Source organism: Amblyomma maculatum, chromosome 7 (genome assembly GCF_055883805.1).
Source record: "Amblyomma maculatum isolate TAMU_Amacu chromosome 7, ASM5588380v1, whole genome shotgun sequence".
In the NCBI taxonomy this organism is placed as follows: domain Eukaryota; kingdom Metazoa; phylum Arthropoda; class Arachnida; order Ixodida; family Ixodidae; genus Amblyomma; species Amblyomma maculatum.
This window is the reverse complement of record NC_139350.1, coordinates 85989521-86008994: the sequence shown is the minus strand read 5'-3', so window position 1 is coordinate 86008994 and position 19474 is coordinate 85989521. Positions and strand designations below refer to the sequence as shown.

General features: G+C 48.0%; 1 pseudogene; it reads left to right on the top strand.

Moving 5' to 3' along the window:
* The first annotated feature begins 11857 nt into the window (after positions 1-11857).
* On the top strand, positions 11858-15225 carry LOC146183866 (uncharacterized; annotated as a pseudogene).
* The last annotated feature ends 4249 nt before the right edge of the window (positions 15226-19474 follow it).

Genomic DNA, 19474 nt, shown 5'->3' with positions numbered 1-19474 from the left:
ACACCGATTTTGCCCTGGAAATTGCCGAAACACCTTGAATGCGTGAAAGAGCTGCTGTCCAGAGCCTAACTGTGCAAGCCTGTTGCTACCTTGCAGGCTCGACTACCACGGAGCGCACCATGCCACTTTAGTGGACATATTCAAAAGTGAACTTTCCCAGCAAAAAATTCTATTACACTGAATATACATTTGCAGTATTTCAGGGATGTGTACTTAGTACTTAGATCATCATAGTATGAGCCACTTTGGTCCTCAAAACACCATGAAATAAGCAAGGCTGAATGTGAGAAAGAAGATGGCTTCAGAATATGAAAGAGCACTGAACAAGGGTAGAGGAGGAACCTCAGTTTGCAAGCCGAGCCAATATTGTGACAAGGAGAGTTGTCCTCTTCTGGGTAGCACCATCTTCACTGGCAGGGTTTAAATGCACTTTTGCTTAAGAAGAACCAAAGCTAGGGAGGGAGAAGAAAGAAGCAGCGCAGGGAGTGAAAGAATGCTTCCTCGGGTATGAATTTATGAGCCTAGAGCCGATGAGCCCTGTGACCTGAAAAAGAAAATAAAAAGTCGCAGTAGCACAAAAAGCAACAATGTGAGGTAGATGTTACGTCAGCTCCTAAAGCAGGTTTACACCTGTTTCTTGAAAGAAAGTGAATAGACAGGTATTCCAAAGGGACCTGATAAGCAATACAGACACAGGGGAACAGTTACCAAGAGCTTTCCAGAAGAAGAGAAGGACAATTAAAGAAAAGCAAAAATCAGAGTAATGCATACCTGCCAAGGGTGACATTACCTGAAGAAAATCATTCAAGGGGAACCAAAGTAACCAGTGCTGAGTAGGTATAAAGGAGCACTGAACAAGGGTAAAAGGGGGGACGCCTCAGGTCGCAGATGGAGCCAATGTTTCGACAAGTGGACTTGTCTTGGTCTGGGCAAAGCGGTCATCACTGGCAGGGGTTTAAATACACTCTTGCTTCCAGAGAAGAAAAGCTGGGGAGGAGGATAGTGTTTTTTTTATTGCGCAAGTTCGCCCTTCGGCATAAGGGTTTAATATATTATCAGCTGATCTGCAACCTGAATTCGCCGCTGATTTACACAAGCTTTTGTTTACCTACAGTGACCTTTTTGACTTCGGCACCCGCCCATTGGGTCAAACGACAGTTGTAACCCACCGCATTGACACCGGGGACGCCAGTCCTATCCACAGGCGGCCCTATCGTGTTTCGCTTGCCGAGCGACGCGTCATTCAAACGGAGGTCGAAAAGATGTTAACGAACGACATAATCGAGCCTTCCAGTAGCCCCTGGGCATCCCCTGTCGTGCTGGTCAAGAAGAAAGATAACAGTTGGAGATTCTGCGTTGACTACCGTCATTTGAATAAGATAACCAAAAAAGATGTATATCCTCTTCCGCGCATCGACGACGCGCTTGATAGTTTGCACGGAGCCAGCTACTTTTCATCCATCGACCTTCGTTCCGGCTACTGGCAGATTTCTGTCGACGAGAGAGACCGTGAAAAGACAGCGTTCTTCACCCCTGACGGCCTCTATCAATTTAAAGTCATGCCTTTTGGCCTATGTAACGCCCCTGCAACTTTCGAACGGATGATGGACTCATTGCTGCGCGGCTTCAAGTGGACGACTTGTCTTTGTTACTTAGACGACGTCATTGTTTTCTCGTCCACTTTTGACAGCCACCTCTCTCGCCTTTCTACCATTCTCGAGCTATTCCGCCGCGCCGGCCTTCAACTCAACTCAAAGAAATGCAGTTTCGGCCATCGGGAAATCAAAGTGCTTGGTCACTTGGTTAATGTCAACGCCCGAACAAAATTATTCTATTACAGAGCGAGAGTGCCTGGCGCTTGTCTGGGCTATTACGAAATTCCGCCCTTATTTGTTTGGCCGCCATTTTACTGTGATAACAGACCATCATGCCTTGTGCTGGCTTTCCTCTCTCAAAGATCCTACTGGCCGTTTGGGGCGCTGGGCGCTACGATTACAAGAATACACCTTTTCCGTCGTCTACAAGTCCGGCCGGCTTCACCAAGATGCCGACTGTTTGTCACGTCATCCCGTCGACTCCCCTAGTCCTACAGACTCTGACGATGATGCATATGTCTTATCTGTCTCCGCCTTTGCCAACATTGCCAAGGAACAGCACTTAGATCCTTCTCTGCATTCCATTATCCTCCGTCTTACCTCCGACCGCCCTGACCCATCCCTCGCCTTATTTGTGCTCCACCAGAACACCCTATACCGACGTAATATGCGACCAGATGGCACAGACCTTTTGCTCGTCGTTCCACAACACCTGCGTTCCACCCTCCTTGAACAGTTCCATGATGCTCCCACGGCTGGCCACTTGGGTGTCTCTCGAACATACGACAGCCTGCGCCGACGTTTCTACTGGCCGGGGCTCTACCGCTCTGTCCAGCAGTACATTGCCGCGTGTGAACTGTGTCAGCGTCGGAAGAAGCCCACAATTTTGCCTTCAGGTCATATGCAGCCAATACCCATACCAACTGACCCATTTTCCCGTATAGGCGTTGACCTCCTTGGCCCCTTTCCAGTTTCCACCTCGGGGAACAAATGGATCGCTGTCGCCACCGATTACGCTACTCGGTACGCTATTACCCGAGCCATCCCGACCAGCTGCGCCACAGACGTCGCTGACTTCCTTCTAGAAAACGTAATTCTTCATCATGGTGCTCCTCGCGAACTACTAACTGACCGTGGCCGCTGTTTCCTGTCGCGAGTGGTTGACGAAATTCTCCGTTCGTGCTCCGTCCGCCACAAATTCACCACCGCATATCACCCCCAGACCAACGGCCTCACGGAACGTCTAAACCGTACCCTCACAGACATGCTGGCCATGTATGTGTCTGACGACCATCGAGATTGGGACGTTCATCTCCCCTTTGTCACATTCGCCTACAATTCATCTGTCCATTCTACCGCTGGATACTCCCCATTTTATTTATTATTTGGCCGACACCCGTTACTACCCTTCGACACCTCTCTACCCGCGGCAGACGCCACCAGTACTTACACCAGTGATGCCGTCACCCGTGCTCATGATGCCCGCCGGTTAGCTCATGCCAGGCTCTCTGCATCCCAAGACTCTCAAAAGATCCGGTACGACAGCCGCCACCGTGATGTCCACTACACTCCTGGATCTCTCGTTTTGCTGTGGCTCCCGTGCCGTCGAGTGGGCTTGTGTGAAAAACTTTTGCCCCGTTACACTGGCCCTTACCGTGTTTTGCGCCCCGTGACCGACGTCACCTACGAAGTTGAATCTGTGGTTCCGAAGTCCACGTCCACAGCTCCAACCTCCGAAATAGTGCATGTGTCCCGTCTGAAGCCCTATCATCAACGTTCTATTTCGCTAACATAGACCGCACCGGGACTGTGCTTTTCCCGCGGGAGGGTAGTGCTACTTAGCTTTATTCGCTGTTCGTGATGAGGATGAAGAAGTGCAACAGACTCCGAGAAGATGACGACACTGAGTGTTGTGAAATCGGTGCCCTCATCAACGTTAGTTGTGCGGACAGCTTTGGGACTGTAAATCTTCCACGTAACAATATATTAATATAGACCTGTAGCAGCAATGAATGCCAACAGCTGTCGGTGATGTGGGTCATGTGTCCATACCCCTGTGTCGGGCGGTCAGGTAGGGTGGTAAGAGTGGCTTCTAAGGTGTGCTTTGCGGGCTACGCGAAGACCAGGACAAGTTGTTAGGAAGTGGTCTAGTGTGGCCTCCGTAGCAGGGGCTGGGCAGAAAGGGCAGTTCATGGGAGCAGTCTGGCTGGTCCAGGAAGACTTTACAGCAGGCGTTAACGCAGCACCCACGCGGATTCTTCTTAGCGCCACCTCCTCACGGCGAGTTAAATCGCAGGGAAGGTTTGATCCACACGGTGGAATTAAACCACGCGTGGAGCGGGGAAGAAATTCTTTTGCAGGCGCTATGGCACCTCCTGCGGAAACTTTAACATAGGCAGAGGATATGTCACTTTCTGGGAACAGGACGCATCATCAGTTTCTGTGAGACGGAGCGTAGTGCGGGGAGCCCACACCACACACACAGGGCAAGGATATGTTTGCACAATATTGCAGATATCGTTGATGATGTCGAAGGTATTAGCTTTACTCCGTAGTGCTCGGGCTGCTTGGCTGGATTCCTTATGCAAGATCAAAATGGTCGGGGGTGCAGCATATAGGCTGTCTGCTAATGTAGACAAACCGTCGCGAATGGCAACGACCTCTGCTATTAAAGAAGGAGGGTGCGTTGCTTCTGTTCTATATGAACATATGTGGCGTATTTCAGGAAGAAATGGACAAATGAGGGTAGTATGTAAATCTCATAGTCAGTTCTTGTGTTTACATAAGCTTGAAGTGCCCCAGTTGTGTCTGTGTAATGATCTGGCTTCGCTTCTTGCACGGAATGTTGAACTCGGCGCTTTTCTCGTAGCGGACGGTTGTTTGTCATCTGTGGCCAATTCCATGGAGGTTTCGAAGGCGTTGCTTCAAGCAGCGTACAAGACGAATCAAAATAATGCGCTAATGCAGACGCTGCAGGAATAGCTTCGCGCTTCAGGTAGCGCGCTGCACGACGCTGCTTGACGAGCTCATGAATGGTGTTCAGCTGGGCCTCCGCTTGGAGAGTGGGAATGGATGTCAGGCGAGGGAGGCCAGTGATGGCTCGCATTGCCTCTCTACGGACTGTTTCCAAGTGGTCCCAATCTCTTAATATGAGACGTTAAAATTGGGCTTGATAGACATGCCGGCTGTAATACAGAACGCACTAACGTTCGAGCCATGTTGCTGCAAGCGCCGCCTGTTTTCTGGGCTATGCGCCGAAATAGGTTCAGTGTACTAGCGGTCTTCTGTCGTGCAGATCAAACCCATGGCGCTGCTGAACCAAAACATTCCAGTTCGACACCAAGAACTCACATCAACGAAGTGGTAGTGAGCAGATGCCCGTTCAATGACAGCTGTAATGGTGCTTGTAAAATCCTGCGTCTACCCCTCGGTTTGTGATAGGCTTAAAGTTTCTTTTCTACTGGGAGGGCTAGGCCAATTTTCATGCACCACTCAGATGCATTGTCAAGAGCAGTCTGAAGGCCTAATTCTTGGCGGCTTAGATCTGTGTGTACTGACCATACTGTGATGTTGTCTGCATACAACAGATAAAATATGTCCGGAATGGTTGCTAGTTGCCAGGCCAAAGGTAGGAGCACCATTTTAAATAGTATTGGTGCCAGCACGGATCCTTGAGGCACACCCCTCTTTACGCTGAAGTGTCCAATACATTCTTTACCAATCCTTATGGAAATAGAACGGTCTTCTAAGAATGATCTTACAGGTACATACTCTGGGTGGGAAACACAACCAGCGTAGAATGGCTAGAATCGCTGAGTGTCTGACATTGTCGTAGGCCTTGTGGACATCCATTGCTAGAATGGTCCGGATTTTGCGGGATCGTCCTCCTAATAGTACCATACTTGAAAGGTGTTCCAACCCATCTTCAGTGCCCAAATGAGGGCGAAAGCCAATCTGAGCTGGATGGTACCAGTTGTATCTTTCAAGCCACCATGACAGGCGCATAGCTAACATGCATTCTAGTAGCTTGCAAAGTGTGGATGTAAGCACTATTGGGCGAAGGTTGCTTAACTTAGTGGGAGGCTTCCCGGGCTTAGGGATTGGCACCACCTCAGCATGCTTCCAAGAGGTCTGGACATCTCTAGAGGTACAAATTGTATTCAGGGCCTCAAGCAGGCACTCTAGAGCTGGTTGGTCAATATTTTTAAACACTTCGTATGTTAGGTCATCCGGTCCCCGAGCTTTCTTCGGTTTCGTTTGGTCAATAGCTGCAATAAACTCTGCCATTGTGAAATGTTTTTCAATACCTTCAAGGTCCTCTTTGCGTGGAGGTGAGCCCGCTTTTGACGGGAAATTATTCGGGCTGATGAATGAAGGTGGAATGTGGTCGAAATCCGGAAATAAATTCCTGACCACCACTGATGCAAACTGGCTTGGAGACTGTCCAGATGCTAGACAGGCATTGCCTGCGGGGTCCTTTGAACGCCTGCCGATTTCCATGGACCGGAATGTGCGCCATATTGATTGAATAGTAGACGTTGTGTTTAGAGATCCGCACCAGTCCTGCCATCGCTGTCGAGAAAGGCGCTTCTCATGTCGGCGTGCCGCTGCTGTTAGCTGGTGTAGCGTGACTTGACGTTTAAAAGTTAGTTCTCTAATAAACGCCAATTCCGCTATGCGACGAGCCGCCCATGGCCGAAGAAAGTACAGATCTGGAGGCGTTCTGTTTTCCTCTACCCAACTAGAATGAGTTGCAGCTTGCAGTGCAGTGCGCAAAGCTTCCTGTGGATCCACAGTTGTGAGCAAAGTGTTGTTTAGTAGCGTTCTGAACACGTACCACTCAGTGACCACGCAGCAGCATCTATGGCGGCGCTGGTAATGTGGGTCTAAACCAATGAGTAATGGATAATGGTCATTAACCCAACAGTCTAGTTCTCGATCCCATGAAACAGCACGTGCACCACACCACCATGTGAGGTCTGGAGAGGAAGGCAGTGAACGGGGACCATTCCAACATCGTGTTGTGGTGCCTGGTGAGTAAAATCTGCATCAGTAAATGCGCCTAACACTGCACTTACCTGCACAGTAGAAGAGGGATAACCCCAGGTTTGATGCGGGGCATTAAAGTCCCCTCCAACCAAAATAGGACATCCCGGGTATTTGTAACGAAGGTGCGCAATCTATTCCAGCTCTATTTTAGGTGCTCCACCACTGTACGGACGTATGTAACACGAGACAAAAATTATATTGGTTCGGGGGAGGCGAACTAGCACAGCCACTACCTCTTGCCATTTGTTGCACCATAATGCCAGTGAAACCTCAGTTTGGGTGTAACAGTCGGCTACATATATGACCGCTTTGCCAGGTGTCTTGGACGTAGCACTGCATCGGCAGTCTGGAATGCTCGGGCAAGAGTAGGTAATGAAGCCGGAAAGCGGGGGTAGAGCATTTGTTTCTTGTAAAAGCAATGCCCATGCAGGAAGTTTACCAATGCGCAGTCGTGTGCGGATCTCGCCTGCCTTGGTGACGAAACCACGGCATTTCCATTGCAACACGTAGCTGTTGCTCTTCAGTGTTGGATCCATGTTTAGGAAACTGGAGTAAGATTAGCAATTAGCACCTTTGTTAGTTGTTGCAGCTGCTGTGCCACGAAATGGAGCGAAATGCCACAGGAGACAATGCGGCAGGTGCTTGTGGTTCACAAGGGGCAAGCGAACTGTGAGCAGGTGATTGAGACGTAGTAGGAGGATGATCAGAAGGACGAATAAACGATCGTGCAAGCAAGGATCGTCTTTGGGAGAGACGTTGAACCTGCTCCTGCAGAACTGTAAGTTCTTTGTCCAATTCGACAATTTCGTCTGTAGGTTCATCTGCGAGCTCCTAGTTTTGGAGTCTTCTAGCGGAGCGTGTTTTGTCACGCCGTAATACATGATCATATCTTCGTGTCGCGGAGGAACCTTCATTTACAGCAGGTTTTGCAATGGTCTCATCTTCGTTAAGTTGAAGCAGTGAAAAACGGTTCGATGTTGGCAAGGGATCATTTGGTGACTCTAAAGTTGGCTTCACGCGATGTTTCTGGGAGCGCATGCGGCATTTCTCTATGGCGCGGCGCTTTACTGGGCAGTCTTTGGACGTAATGTCATGGTCGTATTGACGGCAAAGGCCACAGCGATATTCTTTGGAATCAGAGTCCTTCGTAGAGATGGGTGCTAGAGATGGGCAGGAAGCTCTCATGTGGCCCGGGTGGAAGCACCGATAACAATGCACCACTCCGGGTTTGTACAGGAGGTGCTGCAAGATTCCCCCATAAAGTGAGATGCGCGCCGGAGGAGACAGAGGCCCTTGCAGCGTAACCAGACATGTACGTCCTTTACCTATGTAGCGTGCTTCTACCACCTTGTGTGTAGAACAGTCTAATAAAGACGCGAGATCTTTGGGGGCGATATCCGGGTCGACACTAGAAACGACATAACGTCGAAGATCCGATCAGGATGCAAGATAAGCTTGTACTGCCAACACGGTTGTGTCGGGTATGTCAGAGGCAGGCAGAGTTTTCAATTCCAGGAGCCGATCAACGTCGGAAAGGGAGCGCACCCAGACGGGTATACTGCTATTAGGACAGTGAATAGCGAAGCCTTGAAATCCCGTCGTTCCAAGGCATTTGTCAAGTGTTGGTTGGAGAAGACGGTGAGACAAAGTTGTAACATCAAAGCACTCACGCGGCTTCACCACCACCTTGTAAATCGGTGACTGTCCAGGCTGAGAAGGCGCCCTCTCTTGTGGGCAGTTCCTTGGAGGCATGTTTCTGACTCAGATGTCAATTGGGCAGCTCGTTTAATGGGAGACGTGGTGCCTGGAGGACGAAGGCGTTCCATGAGTTCGAGTCCAAGCTTCAGTGAAGGACAACTATCACCGGTGCGACTTGGAGAACAGCTGGTGGTTTATCAGCACATGCAGCAAAGCTGCATCGTTGGTGAAATGGACGAATCTGATGGACCGCACTGGTAACACGTCTGATTCAGGCGGCACTTCATCTTCCTCCATAGTGGGTGAGAAGAAAGTAGGTCAAGCAGTGTGGACGGGGAAAATGGGTGAAAAGAAAGTAGATCATGGAGTGAAAAAAAATTTCTTCAGTAGGTATTTCTTAGCCTGGAACCAGGGATCCTGTGGCCTGCAAAAGAAATAAATGCCGCAGTATCAGGAAAAGCAACAATACCCGGTGGATGATTAGTGACCACTTAAGCAGATATGGTGCAGATACACCTTCTTACGAAGGGACAGGCTTTGCAAAGGGCCCTGATAAGGAATAGATCTAAGGGGAACAATTCTTAAAACTTTCTGCAAAGGGAGGGGGGTGCAAAGTAGCAGAGTAATAACCACATAATTAGTGTACCACAACTGACATGCAAAAGAAAAGGTTCCAGGGCAAACTCGAGTAGCAAGAGATAAGGAGGAAATTGTTTGGAAAAGCATGTGCAGCTTATACTATTGCGGAGGGGAATATAATGTACATATGCGGTGAAAAAACTCTGCAATTCACACTTTATGGGATTGTTTTCCAAAGTAGTTATGGTGCAGAGGGAATATACTTGAGGGATTCTAACATTCCTTTAGAGATATTTATTCCTGCTGGTTCCAGTGTTCTAAACTTATGGATTAGATATGCCTCTCTATATTTGCTGTCCCTTGCAAATTGAAATGCTGGGAAACTGCTTTCGGAAAATTTTTGCCTGTGTCTGCCCGATGACCATTAAGTCTTACGTTCATTGCTTGCCCTGTCTCTCTGATCTACTGTTTATGACAGAAGGAGCATTCCAGAAGCTAGACGACGTTTGAAGATCTGCAGTTAAAGCCTGATTTTATGTGAAAAGTGAAATTGCTTGCATTGCTTTTAACTGTGGGGCCTTTTTGTATATGACTGCACATTTTACATCTAGGTCGAGAGCAAGGGTGTGGTTGTGTTGGATGCTTGTTGCCGAGTTTAGAATGTACTAAATATCTCTGAGGTTTGCGTTACGTTTTTATGTTACCCTTGGTGCCTGCGAGGAATATTTTCTTCACACGTTCGTTACACGCTAGCATGGAATGGTATTTCCGCAGAATATTGTTTATGTTTGAAAGAGAGTATTTAGTTACAAAAGAAGGGCTGGCGTTCAGTGTTGGCCTTTGGTCATTTCTGAGCACATCGTTGCGGTGTGCTCACGAACCGGAGTCCAGATAATCGTTCGATGCGCGGGGGCACAGAGATAATTGCTGTTTTGTAAAATATTGCTGGCGAAGTACGATATGTACCCCTGCTCGATATTGCGGCAGGCACCCCTCGAGTCGGTCATGATGACCCGTGAGTCCTGATCTGCGGCGGCTAGCGCGATGGTGACCTCTTCCGCGTGTGTTATGTTGTGTGCACGGAAAGTGAGTCCGTTTATTACAGTGTTTTGCTGAATGACTGCGGCCGTGTACCAACCCCCATGGTGCGGGCCGGAGGCGTCCATGTAGAAGACTCCCTGTTTGTGGCTGTAGTGGCGAGCCAATGCTTCCGCCTGCGCGGGACGTCTGCCACTATGGTCCTCTCGTGTCATGTTGGCCAGGAGATGATGTACGTGCGAAGCATGTTCACTCTGTTGGGATATGTACGCGCTCTTCCGAGTGTATCGAGTGGTGGATGTGTAGTCGGGCAAGGAGACGGCAACCCGACAGCGTTTTACACAGTCTGTATTGGTTCATCAAGTGTGCCTCTCGCAGTTCATTAAAGGTGTTCACCATCCCCAGGCCAAGTAGGCGCTCGTTGGAGATGTTGACCGGCAGGTCGAGGGCACGTTTGTATATTTTAAGGGGAATGACTTCTAGTGCATTCTCGTCAAATTTGCGCTGGTGGAGGTATGAAGCCGAGTATAGGACTCGAATGTTTACAAATGCATGCGCCAGCCGCAAGGCGTCTTCGCATCGTAACCCTTGCGAAACCTTGTTCGTAACTTTGTAATCTCGTAACCTTGTTCGAAACCCGGCGGACCATGCGGCCCAACTCGTCCCCCACCATATGCAAGTTGGCCAGTGTTGTGTCAGCTCTACGATGTTTGTGAATAAAAAGGCCCAGTACTCGAATCTCGTCGTGTTCGGGTATGGGTCCACTGTTAAGGGTGAGGTCGATTTTGGTGGTGCACTTAGATGAGGGGCATATGTACGTGAGGATGTGTCCGCTCGCATCGAGTTCCCCAGCCAAAGAGACTTGGCTTTGTCCGCATGCGCGGTGACAAGATCAGGGGCGGCGCTTGTGCTGCCGTGATGTTGGCGCCATCTCGATAGCTAATGTTAACCACCAATGTTGGCGCCATTCCGCGATAGCTAGAGTAACTACCCCGGGGGAAAGCCGGCCTTAAAGGGGATGATGAGAGATCGTTCCCCACAGAGTTTACGGCGGTTATTTGGCAATTAAAACGTGCCTTGTGTAATGCATTAGCGATTTACTGTTTAGAGTGCTCCAATATTGCAGAAAAAAGTCCATGGATTTCACTAATGCAGAAGGAAAAAATTGGCAGTGGCATAGCAGTAGCTATGGCTCTGCCTAGGTTCAGCTGGTGGTGTAGCTGGTTGTGGTGCTTGTGGTTATGTTTATGGTTATGCAGTGATTCACTCTGGCCACGGCATACGGTTCAACTATTGTTTATTGCGGGGTGCTACCTGGTTATTCTATGTATAACTAGTAGTGAGGCAAGAAGTGCCGTGGCTGCAACGATATACTTGGTTGTGGGTGATGTTAAGGCAGAATGTACAACTGCCGCTCCGGCACCGGCTGCAACGGCATTCTTTACGCCAGCAGAAATGAAAGCATCCCTGGAGACCGCGTTGGTTCCACCTGCCGTCAGGCCACCTCCTATAGTATCCAACGTTGCACCCCCGGCGGTAGCTGCGGTAGAAGCGGGAGTTAGGCCGCGGTTGGTAGCTACCGCCTCGCGAGTTGATGGCGTGAGTTGGGGCAGCGCCCTCTAGAATATTATCAGGCCTGCTCACTTCTCTGGTCGTGGCCCCTGACGTCACTCAGTTTTGACCGACGCCTCCTCTCGCGCGGACGTGCCCACGCCGTTCGCGAGAGCATGATTTGCTAAGCCTGACGCGGCCTATCGCGGCATGCCGGTGTCTTTTTGAGCTGGTTCTGTTTGCGACTGGAGAAGACGTGTTTGTCTGCGTTTGTGAACTGGTGTGTGGTTATGTGAAACGTTTCGTTCGCTGAATATTCGCGTAGTGTACCCCTGCAAACTGTCGTAATGGGGCGATGCTGCGTGCCCAACTGTCGCGGCAATTACGACAATGGGCCGAAGGTTCGAGTGTTCTCGTTCCTAAAGGACGACCGAAGAGCAAAGTGGGAGCGTGCTGTTCGTCGAGATGACGTCGATATCCGTTCTGTCCGTGATCCGAAGGTATGTGTACGTCTTTACTACTTTTGAGTCATATTAAAAGCACCACCTCCAACATGTCCGGTTCTTGCTCTACTATAACGATATAATAACGAGTGCGCTTTTGATTTGCCAGCCAGCATAAGCCTTCACATTGTAACGTCTGTTTATTTATTTCCAGAAATGTTCGCTTCAACTGCGGCACTTTGCTGTAATGAGACACGATATCTTCATAATGCCGCGCGCATGCCTTGAGAGATGTTTTTTCCTGAAGCGAATATAATGATCTCTTGTGTGCTTTTTACTTGCCAGTCAGTAAGACTTGACATTGTCACGGGTGTTTATTTCTCTTCTGTAACGTTCGCTTTGACTGCGGCGCTTTATTGTGATGAGACGCGCCATCGCTATAAAATCGCTCAAGTCTTGAGTGGTGTCGTTTTTTTCCAGGGGCGCCAGGACGTATTATCAGTTCACGCACACGCTCGAAGTAATTTGTAGATTGTTCTGGAATATATTTGCTAGTCAGCGCGCTTCGTCGATAAAGAACCAGCGTTGGCTAAAAAAAAAATAACCGACTGTCGAAGGATAAAAAGCGCCATAAAATACAGTGTCTTGTGGTTGGTTTGTGGGGTTTAACGTCCCAAAGCAACTCGGGCTATGAGAGACGCCGTAGTGGAGGACTCCGGAAATTTCGACCACCTGGGGTTCTTTAACGTGCACTGACATCGCACAGCACACGGACGCCTTGCTTTTCGCCTCCACCGAAAAGCTGCCGCCGAGGCCGGGATGAGAGTGTCTTTTCATGTTTACACGGTCCCCTTCATTATTTCTTAGGAATATGTACGGCTTTACTTCAGCCGCATTTTTATCCATGTAGACACCTCAAATAGCCTCTTTTTTATAGCTTAGTAAGTGAGGTGGATGTGAAGCAAAAAAGGCCTGTAATATACCGTTTATTCTTTGTGAATGGTTTGCAGGTGTGCGAGCTCCATTTCAAGGCCGAGTACTTAAGGACGACTACTACGTACAGCAATCCAAGAACCGGCAGGGCAATAGAAGCTCCCATGGGCGCTACTCGGCTTACTCAGGACGCAGTGCCGACCATTTTTCCAAATGCTCCTGCTTATTTGAGCGAATGCGCACCAGTGCGCCAGGAGCCAGAGGCAAAGAGGAAACGCCGCGAGGCATCGCATCTAGAAGAAGCTATTCGGCAGTTCATCTTATCGCACGAAGAACAAGAGCGCCAAAATCAGCTTCAGTCATATGAAGACTTTGTATCGCGCCTACGAAGCCTCGATCTCTCCACCTACTGGATGTCAGTAAAAGCAGAGCATGCTGTTCTCTTTGTTCACATAAAGGGTGAAGATCCACCAGACGTCGAACGATCTGTGATTGTTAGCAAGAACATGGAGGTAACGGCCTTCTGGAGGAAAGTGAAAGTTCCTGTAAAGGACCTGCTCATCCCGTGTAAGCTGGACGATCTGCGCTGCCTTCAGACTGCACTAGACAGTATGAGAAGTTTCAAGGCTCCAGACATTTGCGACAAGGATGAAAAAGTCAAAGCGAGTTTCAGCTTGCTTTTCTCTTTGCTGGACAGCCTCAGGTGTGATGATATTTTGCCGAAAGAGAAAACAGAAGCACTCGGCTGTATAAAAGAGCAACTTGACCTATTGCACAAGAAGGACCATTCAGCACGGTACTCTGCTGAGCTTTTAATATTCTCCAGTATTCTATACACTGTTTCGCCACACGCCTACCGATTCATTCGCAGTGCTGGCAAGTTAGCACTGCCCCATCGATCTACACTCATGCGTATCTGTTCGCAATACAACGTCAACCCAGCGAATGAGCAGGACGACGAAGGGTTTTTATGTTATATGAAGAAGCGATCAAGCCTCCTAAAACCGCATCAAAAGATTGTCACTATAATGATGGACGAGATCCATATTCAGCCGTACTTCGAGTACAAAGGTGGATCGGTGACCGGGGCAGCTCCTAATTCTTCCGAAGCAGCCAAAACTGCGCATGTTTTTATGACGCAGTGCTTGCTATCATCACACAAGGATGTCGCACACATTCTGCCAGTATCGAACATTGAAGCAGTCCAATTGCACGCAATCCTAAGAAAGACAATATTGGAGCTCGAGAATGCAGGGCTTACTGTCATAGCAGTAATAACAGATAACAATTCTATAAATACAAAGTGATGTCCTTGTTTTCTAAAACACGAACAGTTGACATCGTGTACACTCACCCAGTGGACGATTCAAGACCCCTTTTTTATGTAGTAGACCCAGTCCACCTTCTGAAGTGCATACGAAACAACTGGTTGAACCAGAAAAATCCAGGAACGTGCATCTTCTACCCTGAATTTCCTAGTAGATCTCCGTTAGTTCGGGTTAATGGAGCCTCTTTAAAAGCTCTTCGAGACTTGCACGCTTCGGAGCAACACAGCGTCGCAAAGTTTGGTTGTGGATTGAGCTACAAAGCACTACATCCATCCAACATTGAGCGCCAGAATGTGAAGCGGGTTTTAAATGTTTTTAGTTCATTTGTGGTGGAGGCTCTAAATATGCGCGGAAACGAGCTTAATTTTAACTACGCCGCAGGGACAGCGCATTTCATTGACCTAATACTGAAGTGGTGCATATAGTCAACGTGAAAAGCCCCTCCAAGTGCCGGCGCCTAAGAGATCCGCTCCAGGATCCAGTAAGGAGTTTGACTGACAAGCAGATAGAATTTCTTAATAAATTTGTGGATTGGTTGGACACATGGCGAGACATCCGGATGGATACAGGCGCACTAACCACTGAAACCCGCAGCGCTGCGGCTGACTTGTTACTCGCTTGTCGAACTGTGCCGGTACTGCCTTGAAGAATTGAATTTCGACTATGTGTTGCTGGGCAAATTTCAGACCGACAGTCCAGAGGAAAGGTTCGGACAGTACCGTCGGCTGTCTGGAACAAATTATCACATTTCAATAAAGTCTTTGAGTCAGAGAAAAAACTGAGGCTACAAGACAGTTTGGTTTTGCCAGATATGCAGGAACTGCAGAAGCCATGTGCTGAAACACTTGACGGAGCTCAGTTGACAGAGGAGTACGGTATAAAGGTGTCGGATCGTGATATAAGAAATAAAGAGTCCATTCTGCCCGTGATAATATACATCGCAGGCTTTTGCGCCCACGACGCGTTAAAGAAGCTGCCCTGTCAGTATTGTGCCATGAATATTACGTCTGAGGACCGGGAAGTTCAACTTGAAAGGAATCTCCTAATCGAAAACCTCTCGAGAGGCGCTCTGAAGTTTCTGCAACCGGCTGTCATTAATGCGGTTTTACACGCCCACATTGTCTTAGAACAGCTTACCAGCAAAGCGAATGCTGCACGTTTTCATGCAACACCTAAACAGAGGGAGCTGCTTGTGGCTGTCACGAGACATCTCTGTGAAACAGAGGATTTTGAGGGTCACCATCCTGACACTGTGCTGAAAAACATACTTGTGGCAGCAGCAAACACACTTCTGAAGAACTACGTTTCTATGAAGACTGATGTTGTGAAGGGTATAAAAACGCCGACTCAACAGAGGAAATTGCAAAAGTTTGCAAAATGAGCAATAAATGTTTCCATATGCGTTCTCTGGACACAGTGTGTATGTTTGTGTATGTGGCAAGCGTGTGAGTTAATAAAGACTCATTAAATGTACCTTTTTTATTTCGTTACTTTGTCGGGCCACATGTTCCATGGCGCACAATCTTATATTTAGTGGAATAATAAATTGCCTTCCAGATAAATGAGCACGGAGTTTAAAGCAATATGCACTCCTAACATTAGCGCCAATCAAAATGCAAAGGCAAAATAAAACTATTATACGTGTGGCACTCAACCGCGACCACTCCTTTCCGCAGAAGCGATGATTTGCGCTTCACGGCTTCCCGCTTCCGCGCGGCTCGGTCAAGACGCGTGACGTCACGGCGGCAGTGAGCAGGCCTGAAACTAGTTCTAGGTGGCACTGGTTGGGGGCCCTGTTTTTGCGGCAGATGGGATGACGTTACTCCGGCTGTAGCGCTCCCTCACGGAGGGAGCGGGAGTTAGGCCGCGGTTGGTAGCTACCGCCTCGCGAGTTGATGGCGCGAGTTGGGGCCCCTGTTTTTGCGCAGCTGTGCTTGGCGGCGCGCCAAAGGTCACGCTAAAGGTCAATCGTAGCTACCGCCTCGCTGCGCGAAAGGCTTAAAAGTGGAAATAGTATTGCTTTCGCAATAGAAAATGATGTGCGGATTTTAGGAAAACAAGGCACGCAACCACCCGTCGTTTAGATTTACTGACATCGCTTTGCACGTTTTTTGCTTTGTATGGCATTTACAGACTTGATACTTGGGCCTGAACATGACATAGCTTCTCGCTTTTGACAGTGTGCGCATGTCTTATACGAGTGAGACAGGAACACTTAATGTCAAGACCACGGAGATACAGGTTCCTGCTCTTACCTGCACTATACGAATGAATCGAGGCAGCCTGGTTTGTCATATCGTGCTTGACTCGAGGATTGAACAAGTTAAATGTAGAACTGACCACACACTGCCCGGCGCGTTTCCGTAGACTGAGCAGACATCAACTCTTGGTTAGACAACCAGGCACAAGATTCCCCAAAAATGAGATCACGCCGACGCTGTACAGGAAACCTCGCCGTACAGGAAAGCTGACTGTTCACGTGTAGAGTGGATTGAGTGGATTGAGTTTTCCGAGGTCCCAACAAGGGGGATGCTTCTTGCGCCACATAATCTGGCAGTATTGCACTGTGAAATAACTAAATGATTTCCTGAAACTGAGAGAAGTATAAGGAACCTCTGATGTGTGTGATGTTGATAAATGGGAAATTATTAGTGTAATTATTTTTTTAATGACAATTTCACCATGAGACAGACATTTCTCACTTGACAAAGTTTAGGGCTATCGGCAATCAATTTTCAGTAATGTTAAAGTGAAAGCTACGAATCAGTGGCTGCGAAGATATCATAAAAACTGTGCTTGGTCGCTGTCATGATTTGGCAAGGAATTTTGAAGGCTGAAGATTTCTTTATCATTGTAATTATTGTTGAGCAGTGACTTGAGGCGGTTCTGTCGTTTACTTCCAAAACAGGTACCGGATATAAAAATATCCTGAAATAAATGGAGTTCATCTTTTCATGTGACTATAAATATGCATTTGTTTCCGAACTAAACACCGATGGTTAAGCCCGTAGGAACCTATTTTACACCCCTTGTCAGAAATGAGTTTGTTCGAAAGACAGCACAGACAAAAAGAAATTTTATTGATTTTAATGCACTACCAATGTGTGTATTATTTTATATTTATTGTAAACAGGTGCTGGGATATTTGTTTCTAAACGTTCGAGCATTTCTCTCAAGCAAAATGTGCTCTCTGCCACTGTTACGGATGAGCAGAAGCCTTCAACAGAATAAAAAAAAATGCATATATGGGTTTAACGCATAATGCGACATCAGCTATATGACGGATGCTGTATGGGCGGACTTCGGTGTCGTTGACCACGTGGGATTGTTTAGCGAGCAGTGAAATCCCCGAGCCGAGATGCACCTTTTGAAACAGCCAGGCTCGAACCCCCCATTCTTGAAATCAGCAGTCGAGCGCTCTGCCGCTGAGATACCGCGACAGAGGTTTAACAGCAAAAAATTAAAAGTAAAAACTAAAAAAAAAAAAAGTTACTCAGACAACTCTATCGTGGATACAGAAGGCACAGAGTGGCTTGTTGAAACTGGATTTTGCTATGCAGCAGTCTGCGGTCGCATGTTTCAGTATCTGTAATATTCCAAATAGAAACGGCAATATACGATGTTTGAGTATTTTCATTAAGTTGTATTGACGGTAGCAACCTGTTTTGCGTTGACATAGCGCCTAACGGCAGCACTGCTTTATTTGACACACAGCTTGTCAAAGAATCTCAAGCGCCGAAGCTGCGACTGATGAGGTCCTTTCCAGCATGACATACTCAATATGGACAAGTATCTTTTTAATAATGGAGCGTGGAGTGATAGTCTGCTCATGTTTGTTTTGCAAGAGCCACATAGGTAAGCAAAAGAGCACAGGAACAGCGAAACAAACAAAAAGCATTCTTATACACGCCGCCCGTGCGCACGTAAATCACTGCGGGCTGGCACACGACGCGAACATGCATCCACACTAGGTAGGGTTCGCCGCTATGAAACTAGGTGGGGACTGTGCTCAATCTCAAGGCCAATACATTCCGAACATGCTTTTAGTGCGCTTGCCCAAATTCTGTACTTGCCCCCACGCATTCCCATTAAATATGACACTGAACCCTTTTAACCTCGCAGAGGCCGCTGAAAACATTGTACTTTCCTAAGCTCGTTTCCGATGCACGGATATTTTAAATAGGAACGAACTTACCAAGATGAGGTGAATTGCGCGTATCGGGGATCAAGGTTCGCCGACGTTGCAAGTGTACGACGCCGATGTTCTATCTATTGTGAACTAGAATATTGATCAGTATTCTAGTTCACTACAGTTCTAGCACAGCGTTTAGAGGTCTGATTGCCTACTTATAAAAACTGCGAAAGCGTATGACCAGTATGACAGCCGCAGCGGTAAAGAGGAAATGTAACGGCATAGTAACAGCATATATTTCCGCCTCCAATGCAGAAGTTAAATTACGGATTGTGGTTAAATGCTTCAAGCATGGCGCCATGAAGGAAAATGCAAAAGCGAATGCAGCGCCACTACTGGAAATTACAACTCTATGGAAAATATCGGTTATAAAGTTTCCTCCTGAATGATGCACGACTTCAACATTTAGAACTGTATTGTTACATCCAAAAAAGAGAAAAAAAAAATTGATTCCTTAAAATGTAAGTGCCGCCACCTGCACCGCTTGCAAATGCAGATTCGGCGCCCTATTTGAAATACTAGTTTAAGCGAGTGCATGCTTGCGCAGGTGGATCTCGCAAGGGCAGCTTTGCTCCATCGAGACATTTGACGCACGACATGCAGCAGTGATCAAAAGGCACATCCGTGCAGACCTGTTAGGTACCAGTGCGACTAGATTCCCTTGCTCCTTGTATTGTGTTAGCAATAGTGCGCCAGGTTTAAGCCCGTCACGCTGTCCCGGAAAGGGCCACGTTTGACCTTGAGCCGCAGCAGAGCCGAATACGGCTTTTACCAAGCCGTATGAACGTGCCTTAGTGGCTTATAGAAGTAATGTGAATGCCAGGGTCCTGGCAGGCTGAATCTGACATAACCGTCCCATGTGAAATGACAGACCCAAGTTGGCAGCTCCTGCCGGCCCACATATAAAGCCCCGCTTTAACCAAGCCGTATGAACGTGCCTTAGTGGCCTATAGGGGTAACGTGAATGCCAGGGTCCTGGCAAGCCGATTCTGACATAACCGTTTCATGTGAAACGAGAGACCCAAGTTGGCAGTTCTAGCCAGCCCACATATAAAGCCCCACTTTAAC